At 36.5% G+C, this 25,849-nt stretch overlaps 1 pseudogene; it reads left to right on the plus strand.

The window, feature by feature from the left end:
- The first annotated feature begins 2,399 nt into the window (after window positions 1-2,399).
- Window positions 2,400-25,849, plus strand: part of LOC114266206 (protein SIEVE ELEMENT OCCLUSION B-like) — a 28,178-nt pseudogene continuing 4,728 nt past the window's right edge.

Raw genomic sequence — 25,849 nt, forward strand, 5'->3', positions numbered from 1 at the left:
GAATTTATAATTTTTTATGCATCAATGTGAATAATTCTTACAATTTTACTAATATAAGTATAAATCCTACTTTTGAGTCAACCCACCTTAACCACTTTTTCGTGTAATAAAATACTTAAATATTGTTATATAAAAATATTATAATAAATCATAATAAACCACCGCTTGAAACATTATTAAAGACCCGATGCACTACTTTAGACACAGTCAAAAACAAAAGAAATTAGCAAACACATTTTCAATTGATAACCAAAATAATACACCATAAGTTATAAACAAGCCATAATTTATATGTTATAAATTGTTTTCATTTAAAAAAAATATATTATGATACAAGTGGAATCTATAATTTTTGGTAAATTTGATTAACACAAATGAGGATCTGACTTCAGGTTGAGAATACACTTTTTTTTTTTTTTTTTTTTTTTTTTTTTTTTAAACTTTGAAAGAAATTATTTTTATGAGTTTTTTTACATAGGATCACACACATAGTGACAAAAATTTTCGTCAGCCATTAGCAAATCTGTTTGTATTTGACTTTTAATTGTTAAAATTTTCTACATATAAAATATTAAGACTCAAAATCAATTTTCACTACAAGAAAAAACACCTTTGGCGACTAAATTTTTAGTCGCCAAATGTCAAAATTTCACTTTTCCCGACTAAAAAGTTTAGTCGCTCGTGTTGTCGCCAATAAATGGTCGCGAATGCCTTTGGCGACTAAAACACTGTTAGTCGCCAATATATATGTCTTCAGCGACAAAAGATTTCGTCGCCAATAGTCAATTTCTTTATTGGAAAATTTTTTTTTGCCTCTGCTGCTCCCAACAGGTTTCGAACTTGCGACGTCCCTTTGCATACACCAAACCCTTTGCACAACACTCCCTCTACTATGCCAGTACATCATCACATGATCATATATGCAATATATATTATTTATATACTATATTAACCGCAATTAATACAAAATAATATTTATAAATATAATTTTTTTAATTCAATATAATTTTTGTCAAAAAATAAATTATTTACTAAAAAAAAAATTAGGCGACTTTTGGCGACTAAAACCATTTTTTAGTCGCTAATTGTATTATTTTGGGCTACTAATTATTTATTTGTCGCTAAAAAAACAAGTTCTCAATTAGAAATCAGCACTTTTGGCGACTAAACAGAAATTTCGTCGCCAAAACCACTACTTTGGGCGACTAAAATGGATTTTCGTCCGCAAAACCCCCACTTTCAGCGACTAAATTGTTTTTAGTCGGCAAAACTGCTATAATCAGCGACTAAACCTGTTTTTTGTCGCCAAAACCATACCTTTTCGCTACTAAATTATTTTAGTCGCTAAAAACCGTGACTTTTGGCTACTAAACAAACTTTAGTCGCTGAAAACCGTATATTAGGCGACAAAACTTCCTTTTAGTCGCTAAAAACATGCTGTTCGGCGACTAAACCCTTTTAGTCGCTAAAAACCTGCTTTTCGGCGACAAATTCCAATTTAGTAGCCATTTCATGCACTTTCAGCGACGAAATTTCATGTTTTGGTCACCATTTCTGTTTTTTGTTGTAGTGTTTCTATGTTAAAAATAAATTTTTGTGTATCGCACAGGTCACCTACTAGTTTTATATTAAATTTTTGTATATTCTAGTTGATACTAGCACAAATTAAGATTTTAAACAAAATGACTTTTCAGTGCTGAAATATTTTTGCTTCCAAATGTGTTATTATTATATTTTTAATAATGAAATTAAATATTTATTGATGAATTATATTATGCTTTTGGTTTTGGGATCAAAATTTTTGTCTTCAAACAAAAAAATTTTTGGACCTAATTATTTTGTCTCTAAAGATGCATTTGTTAATGACATTTTCAAAATTTTGTTATTAAAAGTTTTTTTTTTAAACTTTTCTGAATAAATGCTACTGTTGCGACTATGGCAATTATTAGTCTTCTAATGATTTTTGCTATAAATTTTTTACTTTTGTGAATAAAAAAATTGATTCTTAAAACTCTTATATGTTGTAGAGTAGATTTTCTCTAATCTTCTTGGGAGAAGACTTTAACGTTGTGTTTGGTTAGGAGATTTAAAAAAAAAAAAGAAAAAAAAAATGTGAAACTAGATAAAATATATATATATTTTATTTATATTTCACTTGATTTTTTTACTTTCTTTATTCCAATCCCTTATCCAATTTCTAGACTAAAAGCAGCGTAAAGAGTTTAAACCAGATTGGAAGCGAGGCACTTGTTCACTTGGGGCCTTTTACACCGTCACTATCCTTTTGAACTAACTATAAAAGACTAGTATAGTGACACCAAACTCAAACCACCACAAACTATCACTCTCTTCTTTGTATCTTCTATTTTCCATCACAGAGCTTAACATGTATCTCTTCCATGGCTGCTGCAATTGTACCAGCAGAAGGTAGGGTGCACCAGGCCAGGGGCGACAGACACATTTTCGCGACATCAGATGAGGACGCGATGATGAAGCAAATTCAAACAACCCATGTTCCGGACGGCCGTGAAGTCGATGTCAAACCACTCATTTATATCATTGAGGACATCATGCACCGTGCCACCCCTTCCATTCCCGGTCTTGGCCTTCCTCTTGTTTCTGTATGAATTTAAACTCTCTCTTTTTGTTTGCTATGTGAAACTTATTAGTTCTTTTATGTCCAGCAGTCCAAGCATTTGGTTGCACGTTTTAGAAGAAATTTCATTTTGTCCGCCAAATTATTACTCAAAAATCAATTCAATTCATATTCTCTTAATAATATCAATTTTATACCTAAGCTATGTGATTTTAGATCGATTTACCCACGCCATTAGCTACCGTCCATAGTCAAGTGAAAGTTGTTGATGCGATAGAAAAATTTCGTTTGCACCTTCATTTTATTTCCCAAACTATATATAAAATATCAATTAGATTCCTAAATAAAATTAATACAAAATTGAATAGTTTATGTATAAAATTGATATTACTAAAAGAACATGGTTTGAATTGATTTTTAAGTGATAGTTTGGGGTAAAATAAATTTTTCTCCACATTTTATTTTATTTTTGGGGTTCCAATTAAACTTTCAACAAAACATTATTTTAGTCCCTCAATTTTTAATTGTGATACTCAATTTTTATACTTTAAGTCAAGCAACAATACTACTGTTATGTCCAGTTGTGTTTAATTAGACTGACAAACACTAGGGATCAAAGCAAAATTTTGATGTAAGTGGAAGGATTGGAGTGAGATTTTGGTAAGAGAATAAAATTTTTAATGAGATAGATAAAATAACGCTATGATTTGCGTGACAAGTTCCATCAGCCTTATTTATGACAAATGGATAGGAGTGTGATATTTTACTTAAAATATAAATGATTGACTGTTATAATTAAAAATGAAAAGACTAAAGTGAAATTTTGAAAAAAGTACAGGGGTGCAAATTGTGACTCCTTCATTTTCACTAAAATCTCACTTTAACCTCTTTATTTTCAATCATGAGAATCAACTCTTTACACTTTAAGTCAAGTTAATTACAATGTAACATTTCTATCCAATTGATATAAAAAAGTTTACAATTATCACACTTAATACTTTCATCAAATATTTGAATTAAGTCTTTATATTTTTATTAAAATTTCACTTTGATTTCATCACTTTTAATTTCCATTAGTCATTAATTATAAATAGATGGCAATATAACATTACAATTTGAAAGTAGGGAAATTAAAATAAATATTTAATAAAAGTACAAATGTTTTTAAATATAACTAAATTTTTTTTTTTTTTCATTGCATGAAAGTAAAATTTGTTGTGCGGAGTGTGGTGTACTAATTAAGGCTGTTTTTGTAAACTACTCAGGCACAACTAGACACATTGGAGGATGTCAGGACCCTCCAAGATGGCTTCAGTGACATGCTTGAACTTTTGACGTACCGTATCAATAGGATTTCTTGCGAGGTATTTTATTTATTTAAGACTACTACATATATATATATATATATATATCAACCGTTGACACATACAACACGAGTAAAATTCAAGAAAATAAAATAAAAATAAGTGATAAAAAAATTAATATCATAATATGTGTGTCGTTCAAATGATAAAAATTTTATTTTTTAAAGAGAAAATTTCATTTTTACTCTTATATTTGGCGTCGATTTCCAATGACATCCGTAAACTTTCAATAATTTCAATTTTTCCTTCAAAATTTTTGAAATCGTATCAATTTTACCCTTATCATCACATTTGAAACAGAAAAAGTTAAAAAAAATTTACATTTTAACTCCAAATTTCAAATGATAGATGTAAATCCACCCTCTCCTATCCAAACTCACCATCTCTCTCTTCTTTGCACCTATACAACTCTGCTAGCCACCACCGGCAATAGCTAGCCCTCCTCTACTGCAACCCCTCCCCCATTGAAACCCCTAATTGGGCAAGTTTTCTTTCCTGAAATGACCCATAATTAGCAAATGTGACTGTGAATTCAAAGTCCTACTGTTTACACCCCCAATGTATGCCGCTGCGCCTATCAACAAAGGGTGAGACTACGGGGAGATCTCGCTGGAGTTGCAAATTTTGGCTAGTTTTTCGATCAGTTTAGGGATTACGAAGTTGTCCATGGACACAGCCGAATTGGAAGCCGTCGGAGATAAGACCATTCAGCTCGGGGTAGACTCGAAGTTCATGTACTGGTCTATTGACTTGTCCTATTTGGGATTCAGAAAACAATCCGGAGATTGCTCGGGCAAGTCGCCGTGGATGGTCCATTTCAACCACATTGTCATCTGCGAAACTTTTGAAATCTAGATCATTTAACAAACCCATCTGAAAAGCTCCCACCATGAAACGAGCTTACAATGCCAATTTTGATGACCTTTCCCATGAAGATTTATCTGAATTTGTTCAAAATTTTGAGTTATCAGAGGATGAAAAGACCACCACTTGGTGAAAGTCTGTTGTGGTGACTGAAGAACATAGAACCAATCTGTCATTCAGGGCTTTATTGTTTCCATCATAGCTCATATCATTAGAGCATTTTATGCTTGTGATAGAGCCGGAGCTACCACAATGGCCGGAGAGGCAAGAGCTTATCTAGGCAACCATCAAAAGAAAAGCAAACATCATTGATTTTCTGCTTTAGGACAATAAAGAAGAAGCAACAATGGAAGGAGAGTTTTGGAGGTTTGGGAGAATCAACTTGTTGTTCTGTAGAGAAAACATTCTCTTCAATGGTGTTCATCATTCTATAGCTTCAAACTCACGCATTGAAGATGAGAAAATTCATATCTTATGAGGATTTAGAGAACATCAAAACTCAAGTGCCCAAAGAAATGTACACCTTCTTTCACTTGGTTGGTTAAACAAGTTTTTTCGTGTACACCGTCTCTAATGATCTGTGTGATGATCCTTTTGGCAGATTTTTCAATCTATTCAATGCCCTATAACATTTCTATTCAAGACAATTCCTTACTAGGTACATTGTGGGAAGCCACAGAAAATCTTTCAGCATTGGAGAGTATGCATCAAGTATAATTCGAGTCATTTTCCAAGAAAATTTGTGGTAGTAGGAAAGTTTTCATTCTCTGCTAGATGATTTATATCCTTTTTCTTCAAATGGGGATCGCAAAATCAATGAAGACACGGGGTTGTGGGGTTCGATGGTGGATAAAGCCACTCGGATGCAGGAGGAATCAATGTGTGGAGATGTTGGTAAGTGTAGGAGGGAAGAATTGGAGAAAGATAAGAGAAGATGAGTTTGGGTAGGAGAGGGTGGATTTGCATATTTCTTTTGAAATTTGGGATCAAAATGTGATATTTTAACGTTTTTTGTTTCAAATGTGACGGCATGGGTAAAATTGATATGATTTCAAAAACTTTGGGAGTAAAATTGAAATTATTGAAAGTCTAGAGATGTCGTTGAAAATCAAGACAAAGTATAGGGGTAAAGATGAAATTTTCTCTTTTTTAAATTCAAAATTAATGTTTCAAGTCTTGTGCACTTATCTATATAACTTTTTTTGTTTTAAATAAAGAAATGAGAGACGTGATATAAAGAAAGCAAGCAAATGCTTGGACACTAAGTCCATTATATACTTGACAATGAATTTATTTTGTGGTGTTTGACACTTTCAAATAGAAAATATTATATAGTATGATTATTTTTTGTTCAAGGGCGCTATATTTGTGTGGATATAGTGGGATTGTTATTTAGAATCTATATTGTAATATGTGAGAAACCAAAGTTGGGCACGGTAGTAATTTGTGTTTGTTTCTCTTCAAATTTATGTGAAAAATAAAGAAAATAATTACAAATTTATGATGCTTGTGACAGATCTCATGCAATTGTTCAGATGCATACACAATAACTCTAGCAATTTTCGACATACTGTCAAGCTACTAATGGGAAGCCAAGGTTGTGATAGCCTTGGCAGCATTTGCTGTGAACTACGGTGAGTTTGGGCTTGTTGCCCAACTTTACCCATCTAACCCACTTGCCAAGTGTGTGGCCTTTCTCAAGCATCTACCCGACATGCTTAAGCGTACTGACTCTCTAAAACCTAAGTTTGAGGCATTGATCAACCTCATCAAGGCAATGTTGGATGTGACCAAGTGCATTATCGAGTTTAAGGAGCTCCCATCTCAGTACATCACGCCTGATATGTCAGAAATGGTGTTCGCCATTGCTTATACCCCTACTGCCATTTACTGGACTATTCGGAGGGAAACTTAAAGTTTTGATATCCCTTCAAAATTTTTGCTCTTCTTTCAATCAAATTATTTGAATTAAAATCATATGGAGGGAATATTGAATATTGAATATTTGATTTCTTCTTCCAAAATTAAAATTAATAATATTTTTAAATATATTTTTATATTTTTTAATAAAAAAAATATTAAGAGAAATATTTAAGATTATTAAAAATTTTAATTTATAATTTTATTACTTATATTTTTATTTAAATATAATTTTAATATATTTATGACGTCACGGTTCGATTCCGGTTCAACCCGACGGTTGAACCGGTGACCCGTCCACCCGATCATTTTTCCAGTTCACTCACCGGTCCGGTTTTTAAAACATTGCTCGAACTAACAAAGGTGCTCCTGACCAACAAAAGAGCAACAAAAGAGATGAATTGACTCATCTTAGTGAAGTTTCACTTTGATTCTTACTGTCTTAATTTGAACAATTTGAATTTTACATTTTCAGTTTTGTTGTAACGGTCCCTTTGTCACTTACCGTTAGAATTTTGAACTGAAAAAGTTCACGTGCAAAAATTAGAGGGACCAAAGTGAAATTCAGAATAAACTATAGAAGACAATTTGAACCACACACTTCCAGTTTTTTTGCAATATGGTCCCTTTGTTACGTGCCGTTAACATTTTAAAAGGAGAAAGACCACGTGCAAAAATAGAAGGATCAAAGTAGAATTGAGAAGTTGTTCAAAAAAAAAAAAAAAAAAGGTGGAATTGAGAAGAAACTATAAAGATCACCAGTGCTTCTCATAGATTTTTATTTTTTTATTTATTGTTTTTTTATTTTTTTAATTTATACTTTGGTTCCAGTAATTTTGCATGTGATCTTTTATATTCAAAATTCTAAGTATAAGTGATGAAGGGATTACATTAACAAAACTAAAAGTAAAGGATACAAATTGAAATTATGAGAACTAAAGTGAAATTTCACTCAAAGTAGAGAGACCTATTGTGTAATTTATCCAAAAAAAAATTCTTCAATTTTTTCATCTAAGATTTTAGTTTTTTCCCATTTTAAAATTATTTATTTTATTTTCTACTAGGAAAATAGTTGGTGTATGGTTTTAAGTAACCCAAATGAACAAATTTTTTAAGTCTACCTCCACTACAAGAAATAACATTTTTAGCGACTAACTTTTTGGTCGCCGAAAGATAATATATGGCCGCTAATAGTATTTAGCAACCAACAAAATTTGGTCACCATGTAGTCTCAAAAATTGTTGAAGATTGAGCATTTGCGAAGAAAAAATTGGTCATGGAAACGAAGGTTTTTGGCGACCAAGAATGAAGTTGGTCGCAAAAAGTTACCATTAGCGACCATATAGTTTTGTTGCTAAAAGGATTTAAATTTGTTAAGAATGTTCATTTGCGACAAAATACTAGTCGCGGAAATGAAGGTTTTTGGCGACCAAGAATTAAGTTGGTTGCGGAAAGTTTATGTTTTAGCGACTACATTAGTGGTCGCCAATAGTTATTCCTAGAACCTTATTGCGACTAAAATCTTATTGGTCGCAAAAAAGCTGTTAATTTCAAAAATGAATTTTTTAAATAAAATGCTATTTTTTTTAATACCTATAATACATTTGCAGGTAGTACATAATTCATGTCCATCCAATCAATTTTACTATACCAATCAATCAACAATCCAATCTAAAAACAAAAAGCCTTCAATTATAAAGTCAAAATAGTAGTTAATGTATGTAATTACAACTACCTATCAACATGAACACGTCCAAAATAACCATCATTCCTTATGACCATCCAAAATAACCATCCATCCTCACAACAAATTCACCACATCAAAAATATTTACAAAACCATCAAAGATTTCAAATGTATGTCATATTTTTCCAATGCAAAGTATCTCAAAAACTCCACGTATAAGTACAACTTAGAATTAATGCACCGGCAAACTCGGGCCCATAAACACGCATGATTACGCTTTTAGCTACCTGTAATAAAAAATTTGAAAAAAACATTGTTAATAATAATATTTTTGTTTACATTTCTATTTTAATTTTGTCAAAATCTATGGATCTAACTCTACTTCCAAAACTAACAATCACACATAGCCTAATTGCCCAGTTCAAAAAAAAAAAAAAAAAAAAAAAAAAAAACATTAGTTTGTTGTGTATGATAGGGATGTCACTATAGTCTTGAAGACATAGTTTTCAACTGTTAAGCAATAGTAAATAAATTAATGAAGCACTACCTGAATAATAATTAGAAAGCTGGAATTTTCGATATGACAAAGATAATGACTCAATCATATATAAAATCAGCGGGTGAAGGTTGAATTATTTTTTGACACAAACCTTAAATGGATTACATTAATGTCGAACTTGCATAATAATAGGATATAACTTAACACGAAGTTAACACGAAAAATTTGTTTAATAAAAAATTTGTTACACATTTTTAAGGGTAAATTATGACAGTAGTACTTTAATTCTTGTGTCATTTTGACCTTTATAATTTTAATTAGCTCAATTTTAACTCTAAATTTATGATTTTATTTCAATTTGATTCAATTGATTACAACTCTTAGCATTTTTAATGAAAAATATGCATATAAGTGGCACGTGTCATATTTTTTTAGAGTAAAATTATAAATTTGCTAACCTCAGTGAATTAACCTCAACCAATTCAATGATTATTTTTAATCAAAAACACTAATGGTATGATCAATTAGACCAAATTGACACAAAAATTAAAATTATCAGTCAAAATTGTGTCAGTTAAAAGTGTAAGAATCAAAATGACATAAGATACAAAATGTAAAGATCACCAATATAATTTGCCCTATTTTAATGTTATTTCCAGTAAGAGGTGCCCTAAGATTTCTGAATTCCTTGTACAACTTCATCCAACTGCAAGTAGAAGGCAATTTTTGTGGAGTCAATCTAATAAAAAATCATAATAATAAGGTTTTATTTTTATTTTTTTTGAGAAAATATAATTTTACCCTCGAAAGTATCACTTACAAATTAATTTAACCTCTATTATTTTAATAATATCAATTTTATACTTAATTATTCAATTTTGTATCAATTTTACCTTCACCGTCAATTGTTGTCTATAATCAAACAAAATTTATTGATGAGGCATCTAAACTTTATTTAGAATTTCATTTTACCCTCGAACTATTCCTTAAATATCAATTAGATTCCTGAATAAAATGAAATTTAGGAGTCTAATTGATATTTTAGAGAGTTTGGGGATAAATGAAATTTTAAATAAAATTTTAGTGCCACACTGTTTGATTACAAACAGCAGCTAACGGTAGCGAAAAAATTGATTCAAAATTAAATAATTTAAGTATAAAATTGATATTATTAAAAGAACCTAAATTGAATTGATTTTTGAATAATAATTTAAGAAGGAAAATGATATTTTATTTATTTATTTATTCTTTTAACTCGTTGAAATTTTTTTAATTTTGCCATTCACTTTTGTTTGTACCTCAAAAAGAGTGAAGGTATTCATGTGTTAATGCACGAGAACGCTATGAGCTGTGACAAAACCCTTACACAATAATACGTATCGGAAATCTAAGTATATGAGTGATATATAATCACTCACATCTTTGTTGTCTGATGAAATGAGACTATCAGAGTTTCTGTATTTATCCTCTATATAAATAATTTTAAAAGTATTTATAAGGAGACTCTCAAAATTATTAAGAAGAATCACTTTAATTTCGCTAAACAATAAAGCTGTACGAATAAACTTTGAAGTATCATTTTACTTCTTAAACTATAAAAGTGTATAAATAAACTCCCTAAACTATTAACGTGTTTTACTTTGACCCATTTCATTAGACGATTCAATTTGTACGCTTTTATAATTTAGGATTCCATTTGTACGCTTTTATAGTTTAAATAATAAAGTGATAATTCTCAATAGTTTAGAGGGTCTAATTGTATGCTTTTATATTTTAGAAAATTAAAGTAATACTTTTCAATAATTTATAAAATTTTATGTAAATAGTCCTAATTTTAATTCACATGAGTCTCTTCATGGATTAGTCGTCATGGACACTCAACCTCGAGTATGAAATCTGACTCAATTTCCTATAAATTACAACCGAAAATGATATAAAAACTAAATAAATTGAATTAATATTAATATGAATTCAAAATAACATGACAAAACACAGACTCCCATTATACTCACATTTTCAAAGACCACAAAGATTGTTGGTAAATTTTACGTTTGGTGTCAGGTACATAACATTAGAGGTAGAGCAGCTTTCTAGCCTGGGCTATAAGGTCAACAACATACACAACCAACTGCAAAAGCAACTGGCACTTTGTTATGAATACCTTGGTTAGTTTAACCCCATTTACCTCATTTGTATTAGAGTAAATTACAATTTAACCTTCTCCATTGTTATTAAATCACTTTACTTATTTTAATTTTAATATCGTACATTTAGACCATTTAATTATTAAAAAAAAAAATACCAATTAAAGCTTTCTATCGCATGATAGTATATAGTAAATGGAATGGAATGGAATTGACATAAGGTAAACTTTGATATGATGTAGATAAAGAAGGATACTTTGATTCATTTCACACGCTTGCTCGCCTCTTGGAGACAGTACACATCGACAACACGAAGATCTTTGAAAGCTTTGATATGTGCCAAGGAAGATCAGTTGCCACTCATTGATGGTAATACTAAGAAAAAGGTTTGCTCACATTCATATATCCTATTTATGCACTACAGTATTTTACATCAAATTTCATTGTAATTTCTCATTTTTTAATTTTAATAGTCAACCCTTTTCACCTTCGTTCGAATTGCAACATAACCCTTCCCTTAATTTGGTGTTTAACATTATGATGATAGAAGTTGTAATTTAACCATAATCTATCATCTCTGACTTCTTGAAAAGTTTCCATTGATTAATCTTTTTTGTATGACAAATGCAGGTTCACATAGATGTGTTGAGAAGGAAGAATGTGTTGCTACTCATTTCAAACGTAGACCTCTTCTATGAAGAACATTTGTTTCTCCATCAGTTGTACATAGAGGCACAACAACACCCAAAGGAGAATCAGTATGAGGTTGTGTGGATCCCTGTCATGAAGGAAACAATCCCATGGGACGAGGTGCATCAAAACAAGTTTGAGCACATACAAGCTTCAATACTATGTGTTAGCAGATATTTAATATTATAATGTGTTATAGATTGGGCTCCAAATAATTTGTTCTCCTAGTTAATCCTTTCTTTTCCTCCAAGAATCCTCCAAGTCAAGTCTTCTTCTCCAAGTCTTCCAAATCTTGCCCGCCAAGTCAAGTCTTCTTCTCCTCCAAGAATCTTGTCCACTAAGTTTCCTCTTCTCCAAGACACTTGCCCACTAAGTTTTCTCTCCTATAAATTGAGTCTTTCATCTCTTTTTGTGAGCTCAAGTTTCTTATTTGTAAGATTATCAGGCAAATAAAAAGGGTGTATGTGTAAAACTTTGGGTTCAGACAATTGTGCAATATTGGTTAAGCATACGACTTAGTCGGGCTGTTGTATCCTGGGGGGGACAAGTCAAGGTTTTTTCTACTGCACCGGTGTGAGGCTTTACCTAACCGCAGAGGGCTTGAATCTCCTTAAAGAGAGCAAATTTCCTTCACCTCAGCCCTTACAATAGTTATTGTAATTTTTATTATTTGTATTTTCTGGTGTTTTATTTGTAATTATCACCAACAATTTTAAGGAGATTCAAACAGCAAAATTTATTGAGCCAATATTGGAGAAGCCCAACGAGAATACCAGTGATCTCAACAAGCCCTTCCAGTTCAAGGGAGCCCATTTCAAGAGATGGAAAGGCAAGGTCCTTTTCTACCTCAAACTTTTCAAAGTGGCCTATATCCTGACCGAGAAAAATCCGAACAAAGTCTCCATTGAAGAGATGACCAACGAGGAGTATGCCGCTCATCTTGAAAAAATTGAGAAATACAACACAGATGAGTATAAATGTCAGTATTATCTTTTGAATTGTCTTTCAAATCAATTTTATGATTATTATGATACTACTTACACCACTGCCAAGAAAATTTGGAAAGTCTTGCAGAATAAATATGACACTAAAAAGGCAGGTGCTAAAAAATATGCAGCAAGCCGCTTTTCCCGCTATCAGATAATAGATGGAAAATCAGTGGTGAAGCAAGTACAAGATTTTCAAATGCTAGTGGCTGAAATTAGATCCGAAGGCATCAAAATTGGAGACAATCTTGTTGTGACAGGTATTATTGACAAACTACCATCCTCTTGGAGGGAGTTTCAGAAGTCAATGCATCATAAGCAAAAAGAGACATCCTTGGAGACTCTAATCACACGGATTCGGGTGGAGGAGGTAGCACAAGGACAAAATCCGCTTATGACACAAGAGCATTCTACTGTAAATGTAAATTTAACTTCTAGAAATACTTTACCTAAAGGCCGATTTCATAAAAATAGTCACTTTGAAGCCAGTTAAGAAAATCTGAAAAAATACTGGAAGGTCACAAAATAAAAATTACCCGAGGCAAAAGAAATGGAACCAAGAACCCCCTTCACAAGATCTGACAAATATGACATGTTTTGTGTGTGGCAAAAGTGGGCATATTGCTCGAACTTGCAAATTTCGGAAACAACAGTCTCGACCACAAGCTAATGTTACCGAGGAACCATTTGTGGCTATGATTATAGATATTTTTATGGTTCAATCTTTCGAAGGATGGTGGGCAGACTCTGGTGCCAATAGACATGTTTGCTATGATAAAGATTGGTTCAAAGATTTTACTTCTTTTAATGAGGAGAGGACTTTTATGCTTGGTGACTCCAGTTTAACCAAGGTGCTCGGGTGTGGAGATATTGAGCTGAAATTTACCTCCGGACGTGTGCTTGTTTTAAAAGATGTGTTGTACACACCGTCCATGAGGAAAAATTTGATGTCGAGTTATTTGCTCAACAAAACTGGTTTCAAGCAGACTATTGAATCTGACCAATATGAAATCACTAAAAAAGACATATTTGTGGGGAAAGGGTATCCCTGTGATGGAATGTTTAAATTAAATGTTGAGAATAAGAAAGTACATGCTTCTGTTTACATGCCGTCTTCTATGAATTTTTGGCATGCTCGTTTGTGTCATATTAATAGCCGATATGTGGGAGCCATGAGTAGTTTAGGATTAATTTCCAGACTAACAAATAAGTTTGAGAAATGTAAAGTTTGCACGCAAGCAAAAATAACTAAAAGGCTTCATAAAAGTGTGGTGAGAAATACTGAATTGTTAAAATTAATTTACAATGATTTATGTGAATTTGAAGGAATTTTAACACGTGGTGGAAATAGATATTTTATTACTTTTATTGATGATTTTTCAAAATACACTTATGTATACTTGTTGAAAAATAAAAGTGATGCTTTTGAAAAATTTAAAGAATTCATTCTTGAAGTTGAAAATCAATTCGGTAAAAAGATTAAAAAATATAAAAGTGATAGAGGCCAGGAGTATGAATATTTTGGATTCAACTCGTTTGCTCAGTCTTTGGGAATAATCCATGAAACTACTCCACCATATTCACCTGCATCTAATGGTGTAGCAGAAAGGAAAAATAGAACTTTAACTAATTTAACAAATGCTATGCTAATTGAAGAAGGTGCTCCTTCAAATTTGTGGGAAAAAACAATTTTAACTACATGTTATGTTATGAATAAAGTGCCACATAAAAACACAAAAATTACACCTTTTGAGTTATGGAAAGGGCATAAGCCAAATTTGAGGTATTTGAGGGTTTGGGGTTGTCTACCTTTTGTTAGACTTGTGGACCCTAAAAGACCTAAATTAGGTGTGAAAGCTGCCACTTGTGCTTTTCTTGGATAAGTAACAAATAGTATAGCCTATAGATTTTTTGATATTGAAAACAAAATAATTTTTGAATAAGGTGATGCAATTTTTTATGAAGAAAAATTTCCTAAATCTAAAAATGGTGGGGGTCAAAATTATCAAGAAAATATTTTATCTGAAACCGGTTCCTTTACTCCTTTTTTACAAAACCAAGATACTGTAGTTTTTGAACCTAGAAGGAGTAAAAGAGCAATATTAGAAAAAGATTTTGGCCCTGATTATCATATTTTTAATGTGGAGGGAACTCCATTAACTTTACAAGAAGCTTTGGCATCTCCTGACTTTATTTTTTTGGAACGAGGCTGTAAATGATGAGATGGAATCATTATTATCCAATAAAACTTGGGTATTAGTAGATTTACTACCAGGTTGTAAAACTATTGGCTGTAAATGGGTTTTGAGAAAAAAAACTTAAATTGGATGGAACTACTGATAAATATAAAGCAAGACTTGTTGCAAAAGGTTTTAAACAACAAGTAGATCTTGATTTGTTGATACATTTTCTCCGGCTACTAAAGTTACATCCATTAGATTATTAATTACAGTGGCTGCAATTCATGATCTAAAAATTCATCAAATGAATGTTAAAACAGCCTTTTAAATGGAGACCTGGGTGAAGAAATCTATATGTATCAACCTGAGGGTTTTGTGGAACCCGGTCAAGAAAGCAAAGTGTGCAAGCTAGTTAAATCCCTATATGGCTTGAAACAGGCCCCTAAACAGTGGGTGATTGAGAATGGCTATAAAACGAATGAATGTGATAAATGCATCTACTATAAATCTGAATAAAATTCACATGTCATTATTAGCCTCTATGTGGATGATTTATTTATATTTGGCTCTAATTTGCATATCATCGTGGAAACTAAAAATATGCTTAGTAGCCATTTTTATAGCGATCCCGGGTTTACCCTTGTTGTACAGTGATCCGGACATGTGTCCGTGAATGTTGGTAGTTGTTTATTTCCTAGTTTGCATCCTCTTTACTTTGTATTTTGAGTTTTGGGTTGTGTTGGGCAGGTTTGTTACAGGTTGGTTGTGCTTGGGAACCAAGTGTTGCTGCCCAGAATTTTGGGCCTTCGCTCGAGCGAGGAGTGGTCGCTCGAGCGAGAGTAGTGTTGCCCCGGTTCTGGACCTGAGAGTTGTAGTTTCTGGCTCGAGCGAGCTTTTCGTGGCTCGAGCGGTCTGGGTTTTTCTTCGCTCGATCGAGAACTCCTTGGCTCGAGCGAGAGTTTTCTGTGTCTTGTCGCTCGAGCGACCAATCCTTCGCTCGAGCGAGCGTGTTTTATATCAGCGGACAGCAGCGTCTAAAACATCACTTTTTCACCCCTTTTCTTTGATTAAACCCTAAATCCGAGCCTCTCTCACTCTAAACTTACACTCTCTCTAAGATTTCATCTCCCTAGAGTGTGCATCTAGCCTAGGGCCTTTGTTAAAAAGATAGAGGGCGTTGAGAGCTTCAATTTAATCTGAAAAAGTTTGGATTTGGAGCAAGTTGATCTTGGAGTTTTCATCTCCTTTGTGGCTTAAACTTTGAGGTAGGGATAACCTACTCCTCTCTATGGGTTTTGTCTTTAAATTTTGGTATTTTGAGATGTTGGGCTTGGTTTGGTAATTTTGTAAAAGTTTGGGGCTTTTGTGCAATTTTACAAAAGTTGGGGTTTTACTCATAATAAACCTAGATGCATGTTTGGCATGGAAAATGGAATTAATGTTGAATCATTGATGAAAATGGGACCTAAGGGTTGAAATGTTAATTATGGGAATTGGCCTAATTACATTGTTTAATTAATTGGGATAATTAATTGGTGAGAAATGAGGAAATGAAATGTTGATTGAATATCCATTTGTGCATTTATTTTCTGTTTAGAAATAACTGCTTTGGGCTATCGGTGGAGGATAGTCGTGATTGTTGTAGACAATGTATGTTGATTAGGCAAACTGAAACTAATCAATGAAATGTGTCATGGAACTTGACGGTTAATTGAATACATTAATTGTATGTATTGCGTGATTGTATATAGAACCAATGTGTTTATATATGTTGTGTGTAGAGGAGGAGATAGGGGATGTACTCCGCGGTTTAGGGGAAGATAGGGGATGTACCTCTAAACCGGATAGGTATTTGGAGGAGATAGGGGATGTACTCCGTAGACAGAGCTCATATGCTTGTCTAGAGAAGTGAAGATAGAGCTCATATGCTTATCTTTGTGAAGTGTGGATACAGCTTGTATGCTTATCTGTGGATATTGTTGATATACATATCTGTTGTAGAATATGGATACAGCTTGTATGCTTATCTGTGGATATTGTTGATATACATATCTGTCGAGAATGTGGATATAGCTTTTATGCTTATCTGAATGTGAGATATAGTTTTTATACATATCCGTGGAAATAATGATAGAGCTAGCATGCTTATCTGTTGAAAAAGGGAAAATGAAAAGTAATTGGGACTTGTAAGTCGTTGACATAAATATGTAATTTATGTGATTGTATCAGTGTTGACCAACTATCAATTGCTAATGTTTTAGTCATTGTCCATGGTTGGTTTAGTGTATTTCTACTGGGCTGTGGCTCACCCTATATGGGAACATCATTTTCAGGTGCAGGAAACATGCTACCTCCAAGGACATAGCTGGGAGGCTAGTGGCGGGCATAGTTTTGTCGTTTTACTTTTGATGTATTACATGTAATTTCAAGCCAAGGGCTTAATGTGTAAACGAGTTAGACCTCTTTGTTGTAACCAAGTGTTAACTTGGAAAGCTGTAAGCCCGTAGGGCATTTTGTTATGAGATTAACATGTAATACTTATGTAATGGAATTCTAATGAATGATAGAAGGTGGTTAGTTTATCTATCAACGCTTGTCTTATTTGTTGGGTTTAATATTATTATTTGAGGGCGTTACAACTTGGTATCAAAGCGTACCGGGTTCGAATACTTTGGGTACGTGGGAAGTGATTAGTATCACAATGGGTTTGTCTCGCTTGATAGAGACTTAGATGTAGTATCACATGCTATGTGCTTACTTGATAACATGCTTATGTGACTATGTGGGTATGGGATTTAATTTCTGGGATGTTGATTGGATCCTTGAGTTTCTGGGAGTCTTGTTGGAAAAGCACTTGATCAATGCTGTTTCTAACCGGAACTCTAGTGACGTCTCGGGACTATCATTATCCGGAAATGAAATTCGTAAGTGCTTATGTGTTTATGTGCTTATGTGGAGTGAATTACACTTGTCCATGCATTAGGACGTGAGTGTTTAGTTTCGGCACACCTATGAATGTGCTAACGTTCTGTGTTACTTTTATTAGGATGTCAGGACGAGGAAGAGGTGCTAGGCGTGGTAGACCTGCGAGGCAGGAAGCACCGTTACAGGGTGAGATTCCGGCAGTGCAGGAGGGAGTGGGGCAGGCCAATGTGGCCGAACCAGTGGGTCAGCAGGCTATGGGTGCCTTGGCCAGAGAGTTAGCAGGAGCTTTGGGTATTCTTAGGGCTGAGAATCAGGCAGCTGAGGCAGGGCCTTCCTTCTTGAAGAGGGAGTTTTTTTCGGTGTAATCCGGACGAGTTTATTGGGGATCCTAAAGAGCCGCTTAAGGCAGATGAATGGCTCGAACAGACAACGAAGACGTTTGAGATGCTTGGCATCGAGGACGGAGCGCTGAAAGTGACCTTGGCATCCTTCCAGCTGAAGGGAGATGCGGGCCAATGGTGGAAGTACGAGAAGGCTCGTGTTGGTGGGACTTGGGAGGCATTTGTGAATGCTTTTCAGGAGAGGTTTCTGTCTGCAGTAGCTAGGGAGAAGCTGAGGGATCAGTTTAGCCGGCTTAATCAGCAAGGCTTGTCAGTGGCCGAGTTTGAGGCTACTTTTACCAGTCTGTCTAGGTTTGCGCCTGAACTGGTGGCGTCTGAGGAACGCCGTTGCTATGAGTTTGAGCGGAAGTTGAGGCGGGGCCTCAAGTTGAGAGTTGGTGGGTCCTATATCCGAGAGTATAGACACCTGGTGGATGCTGCAGCTCATATGGAGCTTATGATGCAGGAAGAGGATGAGGGGCAGAGAGGCTCCAAGAGGAGCCAAGATAGTCAGAGTGATGGCAGGAGACAGAGGGGTTCTAACCCTCAGCAGTCGCAGGGTGGTGTTGCTAGATCGACCTTCCCAGTGCCGAGTGTAGGCTCAGGGAGAGGTGGTCAGGGGGAATTCACTTGTTACAAGTGTGGCCAGCTGGGTCACAAGGTATCTGTTTGCCCGCAGAAGGGTGGGGGTCAGAAAGCTGCTTCTTCTTCAGCTAGACCGCAGAGTCAAAGTTTGGGCAGGGGGCAGCTCTTGACTTGTTATCAGTGTGGACAGCCTGGGCACATGAAGAGGTTTTGCCCACAGTTGAGTGCCACTTCGGGAGCGTCTGGCTCTAGACAGACGCAGGGTTTTCAGCCAGCTCAGTCTGTGCAGGCCTCGAGGGCCAATCCGGGAGTTTCGTCATCCCAGTCTGTGCAGCAGTCTTTTGCTCCGAGAGGTGAGCAGGTAGACCAGGGGCCTACGGGGCGCGTGTATGCTGTTACCGCGCAGGATTTAGTACCGGCTCCATCGGTGGTGAGAGGTACTTTTCTGTTTTGCAACTCAGTTGCTAGTGTGTTGATAGACACGGGTGCATCTCATTCTTTTGTATCTGCTGCATTTGCATCTGTTTTGGAATTGGAGTTAGCACAGTTAGCATCTCCTATTTGTGTGGTATCGCCTTTGGGTGGTGAGTTGATCCTGAAACAGGGTGTTAGAGGATGTGATATAGAGGTCGCCGACTATAGGCTTCCTTTTCCGTTTGTTGTCATGCCCATGAAGGGTTTTGATGTTATTTTGGGTATGGACTGGCTATCGTCATACCGGGCTGTTATCGATTGCTACCGCCAGAGGGTCACGTTGTGTACCTTGAGCGGGGAGTGGTTCCATTTCTTGGGAGACCGGGTTGGTAGTGTTTTGCCACCGGGGTATGATTCGCGAGGGCGAAGTGAGCTTAGTGGGTTACTTGCTAGCTTTGAGAGTAGCGAGTGTGTTGAGACTCAGATTGTGTTACCGAGGGTGGTTTGTGAGTATTCGGATGTTTTTCCCGAAGATCTTGTTAGTTTGCCACCTCACCGAGAGATAGAGTTCTCTATTGACTTAGTGCCTGGTACGGCGCCGATTTCTATGGCACCTTACCGTTTTGCTCCGGCAGAGTTGGTTGAGTTGAAAGTTCAGCTCCAGGAATTGCTCGATAAGGGTTTTGTTCGCCCTAGTGTTTCACCGTGGGGAGCACCAGCCCTCTTTGTTAAAAAGAAAGATGGTGCCTTGAGATTGTGTATAGACTACCGGAAGTTGAATCGGGCTACGGTTAAGAATAAGTATCCTATGCCCCGTATAGATGATTTGTTTGACCAGTTGAAGGGTTCCCGTTGTTTCTCTAAGATAGACTTGAGATCGGGTTACCACCAGTTGAGGGTCAGGGAGGAAGATGTTCCTAAGACGGCATTCCGTACGCGGTATGGCCATTATGAGTTTTTGGTGATGCCATTCGGGCTTACCAATGCACCGGCAGTCTTTATGGACTTGATGAACCGGATTTTCCGGGAGTTCTTAGACCGATTTGTGGTTGTCTTCGTGGACGACATTCTTATCTATTCGTCTTCTGAGGAGGAGCACGAGGCACACTTGAGAGTGGTGCTTGAGTTACTTAGAGCCCATAGGCTGTATGCCAAGTTTGGGAAGTGTGAGTTCTGGCTGGGGGAAGTCAAATTCTTAGGCCACGTAGTATCCGGGGAAGGGGTGTCTGTTGATACATCCAAGGTTGAGGCAGTGCAAGATTGGGCACAGCCTAAGAGTGTGTTTGAGATCCGCAGTTTTCTGGGATTAGCTGGGTATTACCGTCGGTTTGTGAAAGATTTCTCCAGGTTAGCGTCACCATTGACTAGACTGACTAGGAAGGGAGTCAAGTTTGAGTGGAGTGAGACTTGTGAAAAGTCGTTCCAAGAGCTGAAAGTTAGATTGACCACCGCTCCGGTGTTGATTATTCCGGAGAGAGGGTTGGGTTATGCTGTATATTGTGATGCCTCACGAGAGGGTTTGGGTTGTGTGTTGATGCAAGAGGGGAAAGTGGTAGCTTATGGCTCACGTCAGTTGAAAATACACGAGAAGAATTACCCCACACATGACCTAGAGTTAGCAGCTGTGATCTTTGCCTTGAAAATCTGGAGGCACTACCTTTATGGTGAGAGGTTCGAGGTATTCTCGGATCATAAGAGTTTGAAGTATCTGTTTACACAGAGAGACTTGAATCTGAGGCAGAGGAGATGGATGGAATTCATCGAGGATTATGATTTTGAGTTGCATTATCATCCGGGAAAGGCCAATGTTGTGGCCGATGCCCTTAGTAGGAAGACCATTAGTGATGTAGCTTGTATAGCCATCCGGGAATGGGAGATGTTGGGAGCACTTGGCGAGTTTGATTTGCTACTGGGCGAATCTGTCGAGGCTGCGGCCTTGTTTTCTGTTGTTGCGCAGCCTACACTTGTGATTAGAGTGTTAGAGGCACAGAGAGGTGACCTTGAGGTAGAATCCCTCCGAGAGAAGATCTCTAGTGGGAAAGTTGAGAAGGGTTTGACGGTGTATCCCGACCTGAGTGTGAGATACCGAGACCGTTTGTTTGTACCGGAGTCTTGCCGTGAGGAAGTACTCAGAGAGTTTCACCATTCGCGCCTTGCGGTGCATCCGGGAGGTACTAAGATGTATCAGGATTTGGGTCGCCAGTTTTGGTGGCGGGGTATGAAAAGAGATGTGGCTGTTTTCGTATCGAAGTGCCTTACTTGCCAGCAAGTGAAGGCCGAGCATCAGAGGCCAGCGGGTTTGTTGCAACCCTTGCCTATTGCCGAGTGGAAATGGGAGCATGTCACTATGGACTTCGTTGTGGGTCTTCCGAGGACTCAGCGGGGTAGTGATGCTATTTGGGTGGTTGTAGACCGGTTGACTAAGTCGGCGCACTTTATTCCTATGCGCGTGAGGGATTCGGTAGATCATCTTGCCGACTTGTATATTCGGGACGTAGTGAGATTGCACGGGGTCCCAGTGACGATCGTCTCAGATAGAGATCCTCGTTTTACTGCTAGGTTGTGGCAGAGTTTGCAGAGTGCCTTGGGCACTAAGTTGACCTTTAGTACGGCTTATCATCCTCAGACTGACGGGCAGTCCGAGCGTACTATTCAGATCCTCGAGGATATGCTTCGGGGTTGTGTCCTGGACTTCAGTGGGACGTGGGAGAGGCACTTGCCATTGGTAGAGTTTGCCTACAACAACAGTTTTCAGTCTAGCATCGGTATGGCACCGTTTGAGGCCTTGTATGGCCGACCGTGTAGGTCTCCAGTTTGTTGGGCCGAGGTGGGTGATGCACCTTTGTTGGGTCCGGAGTTGGTTAGGGAGACGACGGAGAAAGTTGAGCTTATCCGTAGGAGGCTTGTTACAGCCCAGAGTCGGCAGAAATCTTATGCTGACCGTAGGAGGAGACCTTTGGCGTTTGAAGTAGGTGATCATGTCTTTCTGAAGATATCACCTAGGCGAGGTCTGATGAGGTTTGGAAAGAGTGGGAAGTTATCCCCTCGGTTTATTGGTCCTTTTGAGATCCTTGAGAGGATAGGTGAGGTTGCTTATCGGTTAGCCTTACCACCACAGTTGTCCGGAGTGCATGACGTGTTTCATGTGAGTATGCTTCGGAAGTATGAACCAGATCCATCACATGTGCTGGATTGGAGCGATTTAGAGGTAGATGAGGATGCCTCGTATGAGGAGAGACCGGTTCGGGTCTTGGATAGGCGGGATCAGGTCCTGCGTGGCAAGACCATTCCTTTGGTGAAAGTCTCGTGGAAACATCACGGAGTGGAGGAAGCCACTTGGGAACGTGAGTTGGAAGTCCGAGAGAAATATCCGGACTTGTTTGTTGATATGTAATCTTGTATTTAAATTCTGCATGTTGTTGAACTTAAGAGCTTTTATATATGTCTTAAGTTGTGAAACATTGAGAATGTTTGGTTTATTGGAAGTATGTTTGGAACTTGCCTCATATGGAAGTTGAATGTGACATTATATGTGTTGAATATATTGTTGAAATTGGAAAGATAGTGCATAATGTTAATGCAAGTTGAAAATACATATGTTGTTTACATATTGTGATATATCTCTTGTTAAAGGGATGGGATGACCGGTAATGGGTCGAATTGTTGAATGTTAAATTGTAACATTGTTCAAAATGGAGGAAAACCTGTTTTTGAAAACTTGTGCTTAATTTCGGGGGCGAAATTCTTTAAGGGGGGGAGGTTATAGCGATCCCGGGTTTACCCTTGTTGTACAGTGATCCGGACATGTGTCCGTGAATGTTGGTAGTTGTTTATTTCCTAGTTTGCATCCTCTTTACTTTGTATTTTGAGTTTTGGGTTGTGTTGGGCAGGTTTGTTACAGGTTGGTTGTGCTTGGGAACCAAGTGTTGCTGCCCAGAATTTTGGGCCTTCGCTCGAGCGAGGAGTGGTCGCTCGAGCGAGAGTAGTGTTGCCCCGGTTCTGGACCTGAGAGTTGTAGTTTCTGGCTCGAGCGAGCTTTTCGTGGCTCGAGCGGTCTGGGTTTTTCTTCGCTCGATCGAGAACTCCTTGGCTCGAGCGAGAGTTTTCTGTGTCTTGTCGCTCGAGCGACCAATCCTTCGCTCGAGCGAGCGTGTTTTATATCAGCGGACAGCAGCGTCTAAAACATCACTTTTTCACCCCTTTTCTTTGATTAAACCCTAAATCCGAGCCTCTCTCACTCTAAACTTACACTCTCTCTAAGATTTCATCTCCCTAGAGTGTGCATCTAGCCTAGGGCCTTTGTTAAAAAGATAGAGGGCGTTGAGAGCTTCAATTTAATCTGAAAAAGTTTGGATTTGGAGCAAGTTGATCTTGGAGTTTTCATCTCCTTTGTGGCTTAAACTTTGAGGTAGGGATAACCTACTCCTCTCTATGGGTTTTGTCTTTAAATTTTGGTATTTTGAGATGTTGGGCTTGGTTTGGTAATTTTGTAAAAGTTTGGGGCTTTTGTGCAATTTTACAAAAGTTGGGGTTTTACTCATAATAAACCTAGATGCATGTTTGGCATGGAAAATGGAATTAATGTTGAATCATTGATGAAAATGGGACCTAAGGGTTGAAATGTTAATTATGGGAATTGGCCTAATTACATTGTTTAATTAATTGGGATAATTAATTGGTGAGAAATGAGGAAATGAAATGTTGATTGAATATCCATTTGTGCATTTATTTTCTGTTTAGAAATAACTGCTTTGGGCTATCGGTGGAGGATAGTCGTGATTGTTGTAGACAATGTATGTTGATTAGGCAAACTGAAACTAATCAATGAAATGTGTCATGGAACTTGACGGTTAATTGAATACATTAATTGTATGTATTGCGTGATTGTATATAGAACCAATGTGTTTATATATGTTGTGTGTAGAGGAGGAGATAGGGGATGTACTCCGCGGTTTAGGGGAAGATAGGGGATGTACCTCTAAACCGGATAGGTATTTGGAGGAGATAGGGGATGTACTCCGTAGACAGAGCTCATATGCTTGTCTAGAGAAGTGAAGATAGAGCTCATATGCTTATCTTTGTGAAGTGTGGATACAGCTTGTATGCTTATCTGTGGATATTGTTGATATACATATCTGTTGTAGAATATGGATACAGCTTGTATGCTTATCTGTGGATATTGTTGATATACATATCTGTCGAGAATGTGGATATAGCTTTTATGCTTATCTGAATGTGAGATATAGTTTTTATACATATCTGTGGAAATAATGATAGAGCTAGCATGCTTATCTGTTGAAAAAGGGAAAATGAAAAGTAATTGGGACTTGTAAGTCGTTGACATAAATATGTAATTTATGTGATTGTATCAGTGTTGACCAACTATCAATTGCTAATGTTTTAGTCATTGTCCATGGTTGGTTTAGTGTATTTCTACTGGGCTGTGGCTCACCCTATATGGGAACATCATTTTCAGGTGCAGGAAACATGTTACCTCCAAGGACATAGCTGGGAGGCTAGTGGCGGGCATAGTTTTGTCGTTTTACTTTTGATGTATTACATGTAATTTCAAGCCAAGGGCTTAATGTGTAAACGAGTTAGACCTCTTTGTTGTAACCAAGTGTTAACTTGGAAAGCTGTAAGCCCGTAGGGCATTTTGTTATGAGATTAACATGTAATACTTATGTAATGGAATTCTAATGAATGATAGAAGGTGGTTAGTTTATCTATCAACGCTTGTCTTATTTGTTGGGTTTAATATTATTATTTGAGGGCGTTACAATTTTGATATGAAAGATCTTGGTGAGGCTAATTATATTTTGGGAATGAAAATTACCAAAACCTGTGATGGCATATTTTTTGATTAGTCGCATTATGTTGAGAAAATATAATTTTTATAAGTGCAAGCATGTTCTTACTCCTTTTGATCCTCATGTGAGTTTATTTCTTGTTGAAAATGATGAGGATGTAATTAATCAAACGGAATATGCTAGTATGATTGGTAGCTTGCGTTATGAGACTGACTATACTAGACCTGACATTGCCTATGCAGTTGGAGCACTTAGCAGGTTTACTAACAAGCCTGGCTGTGATCACTGGCTAGCCATTGAGTGGATTATGAAATATTTATCTGGTACCATAAAATATGGCTTGTTTTATAATAAGTATCCTGCAGTACTTGCAGGTTACAGTGATGCCAATTGGAATACCTTGTCAGTGATTCATTATCAACCACTGGTTACTTATTTACATTGGGATGTGGTGCTATAAGTTGAAAATCGAAAAAACAAACCATTATTGCTAATTCAACAATGGAGCCTAAGCTTATTGCTTTAGCTACAGCTAGTGAAAAAGCAAATTGGTTGAGAGATTTGTTAAATGAAATCTCTTGTTGGAAAAAACCGATTCCACCGATATTGATTCATTGTGATAGCACCGCAGCAATTGGTCGAGTTAATAACCGTTATTATAACGTTAAATCCAGACTTATCAGAAGAAAACACAGTATCGTGAGATCTTACATGAATAATGGCATCATAAATGTGGATTATATTAAATCTGGTGATAATCTTGCAGATCCATTAACTAAGGCCTTAGCAAGAGATAGAGTCTGGAA

The sequence above is a fragment of the Camellia sinensis genome, chromosome 10 (genome assembly GCF_055761805.1).
Source record: "Camellia sinensis isolate YWXY chromosome 10, ASM5576180v1, whole genome shotgun sequence".
NCBI lineage: Eukaryota > Viridiplantae > Streptophyta > Magnoliopsida > Ericales > Theaceae > Camellia > Camellia sinensis.